This window comes from Microtus ochrogaster, unplaced genomic scaffold, assembly GCF_000317375.1.
Source record: "Microtus ochrogaster isolate Prairie Vole_2 unplaced genomic scaffold, MicOch1.0 UNK43, whole genome shotgun sequence".
Classification (NCBI taxonomy): Eukaryota; Metazoa; Chordata; class Mammalia; order Rodentia; family Cricetidae; genus Microtus; species Microtus ochrogaster.
In genome coordinates, this window is record NW_004949141.1 from 1,554,077 (window position 1) to 1,557,305 (window position 3,229).

The 3,229-nt window shown below is 40.0% G+C and overlaps 1 protein-coding gene across 1 annotated transcript in view; it reads right to left on the reverse strand.

Moving 5' to 3' along the window:
- Abcc5 (ATP binding cassette subfamily C member 5) overlaps positions 1-3,229 on the reverse strand; it is an 88,760-nt gene that overhangs the window by 6,587 nt on the left and 78,944 nt on the right. The window lies entirely within an intron of this gene.

Below are 3,229 nucleotides of genomic sequence, written 5' to 3' on the forward strand. Positions count from 1 at the left end.
TGACCTCCAAACCCTCGGCACTTAGCTCTTCCCTGAGACCCTCTTAGCTCAAGCCATTCCTCTCTGACACCCACTGACCTCCAAACCCTCGGCACCAGGCAACCCACAGCCATGCTTTCCTAAGATCCAGAGAGAGCAACAGAAACCAAGGAAAGGAACACCCAGCCAACAAAGACAAGACCAGATATTAACATCTAATTTCACCTTAATCATCCCAACCCCAGAGGCCTACACATGAGCACAAAAAACGGGATCATTAGCAGCTGCGACAATATGTAGCCACCAGAATGCAGTGACCCTACCACAGTAGGCCCTGAGAAATGCAATACAGCTGAAGTCCAAGGCGAAGTCTTCAAAATAGTAACGTGAATGTGCCTAAGGACCTTAAGATGCTATGAATAAATCCCGCAATGAAGTCTTTAAGGACCTTAAAGATGCTATGAATAAATCCTCAATGAAGTCTTTAAGGACCTTAAAGATGCTATGAATAAATCCTCAATGAAGTCTTTAAGGACCTTAAAGATGCTATGAATAAATCCTCAATGAAGTCTTTAAGGACCTTAAAGATGCTATGAATAAATCCTCAATGAAGTCTTTAAGGACCTTAAAGATGTATGAATAAATCCCGCAATGAATCTGTGAAAACACAAATGCATGAATGAAACAATGAAAACACTTCAAGACATGGAAGTGGATTTTAACAAAGAAATAGGTTAACTAAACAAAGTCCACAGTGAGATAAAACTGGACATGAAAGATTTAGGTAGTCAAACAAAAACCTCAGAGGTAAGCCTCCCCACAGAGTACAAGGGATAGAACAGAAACTCTCAGGCATTGAAGACAAGCTAGAAGATAACGTTGGATCCAGTTACAAAACATCCAGGAAATCTAGGACACTGAAATGACCAAAACTATGAATAATAGAGATAGAGGAAGGAGAGAAAAACCCAGGTCAGAGGAACAAAAATATTTTCAACAAAATCATAGAAGAAAATTTCCCTAACCTAAGGAAGGAGGGCCCTACAAAAGTATAAGAAGCATGCAGAGCACCAAACAGACAGGACCAGACAAGAAAGTCCCCATGACACATAATAATCAAACATTATACACAGAGAATAAAGAAAAAATATTAAAAGCTGTAAGGGGGGGGAAGCAAATAACATAAACACAGACCCATTAGAATAACACCCAACTTCTCAGTGGAGACTTTACAAGCTAGAAGGGCCTGAATAGATGTTCTACAAACTCTAAAAGACCACAGATGCCAGCCCAGACTACTGTGCCCAATACTACTACTCACAAGATGAAGAAAGAAAAAACATTCCACAATAAACCCAAATCTAAGCAGTATCTATTTATTTACCAACCCTGTTCTACAAAAGGCACTAAAAGAAAAACTTCACCCCTACGAGGTTAATCACACCCAAGAAAACACAAGTAATAGACAATATTATAATAGACACAAGTAACAGACAATGCCAGACCAGCAAATCCAGAGGTGGGGGGGGGGTGGCCCACAACAACAAAATATCAGGAATGAATGAACACTGATCACTGATAACTCTCAATATTAATGGCCTCAATTCGCCAATAAAAAGAAATAATGGACAGAATGGATTAGAAAACAGGATTCATCGTTCTGCTGCCACCAAGAAACAAACCTTAATAACACAGACTGACGACTGACATCACCTCAGGATAAAACGACGGAAGAAGATATTCTAAGCAAACATCAAAGCAGGCAGTGTCACTTTAATATCTGCCAAGACAGGCTACAAGCCAAAACTAACCAGAAGAGATAGGTAAGGACGGTCCATATGTGGGGACATGACAGACAGACCTAACCCGATGACAAAGTGTCACTGCCTGCTCTATCCCAATCAATTAGACACTTCCCCCAGAGTTCTCAGACCTGTGTGATAATTTACACACATAACTCCCCTGTGATGGATGAAGAAATTTAGTATGGTACCTTCTCAGCAGTTCATGGAACTTCTTTCAAAACTGACTACACACTTGGACACAAAGCAAGTCTCAACAACTACAAAAAATTCTAATAACATTCTGAAATCTATCTGACCACCGTGGATTAAAGCTGGATATTAACTACAGGAAGTACACACACTCATGGAAACTGAACAGTGCACTGCTGAATTTAAAAGAGAAAAAAGATAAGACAAAAATTAAGAACAAAAAAACTTTTCAGAACTGAAGAAAACATGAAACAATGAAAAGCATTCTAAGAGGCAAGTGAATACAGCACTAAGAACCTGTATCAAAATTCAGAGATCTGCTGTTAGCAAACTAACAGCATACCTGTGACCAGGAGGAGGCTGCAAGAAATAATAAAACTCAGAGCTGAAGTCAATAAAATACAAACAAAAAACAATACAAAGAATTAATGAAGTGAAGAATTGGTCCCTTGTAAAAAATCAGTAAGGCTAATAAACTTTTTAGCCAAATTAAATAAAAGATGGAAAGAGAAGATCCAAATCAATAAAATTAGAAATGAAAGCTGGGCAGTGGTGGTGCACACCTTTAATCCCAGCACTGGGAGGCAGAGGCAGGTGGATCTCTGTGAGTTCAGGGCCAGCCTGGTCTACAGAGTGAGATCCAAGACAGCCAGAGCTACATAACACAGTGAAACCCTATCTTGAAAAAAAAAATAGGGAATTTTATCTTTGGTATGTTAACAAATTTCAGAAAAAAACATATTTGAGACTAAGCATCAAAGATGGAAAAAAAATGTTAAATATATCAAACTATGTGCTTGCCAAAGGGAGACTCAGAAACAGAAGCTCTGCTCATTGGTAGAGTAGGAACTTTGCACAATCCTGGGTTTGAAATAGAATGAAGTAGAAAAGACCAACTCTTAGGCACAGGTTCATTTATTCACTTGAAGCATTGATTGTACTGTCCATTGCCAAGCATGACTTCAGTTGCTACCTGAAACACAACGACCTGGAGAAATACCTGAAGGAATATGCCATTGCCCTTAGCAACCTGACCCCAAAAGCTTACTTATACATATCAACTGTAATATACAGCTTTGAAAGCCATGCATGCTTCTGTTCGCCAGCCTGCTGGCCCCACCTTGAGGTTACAGAGGCTAAGATGAGCATGCAAACTGGACTTAGGACCCAAGCCTTCAGGAGCTGTCCTGGCTTTGCTCCTCCAGTGACATCGTTCTGCCACTCTGACGGGTGTCAAGAGTGCTTAATAGCCGGGC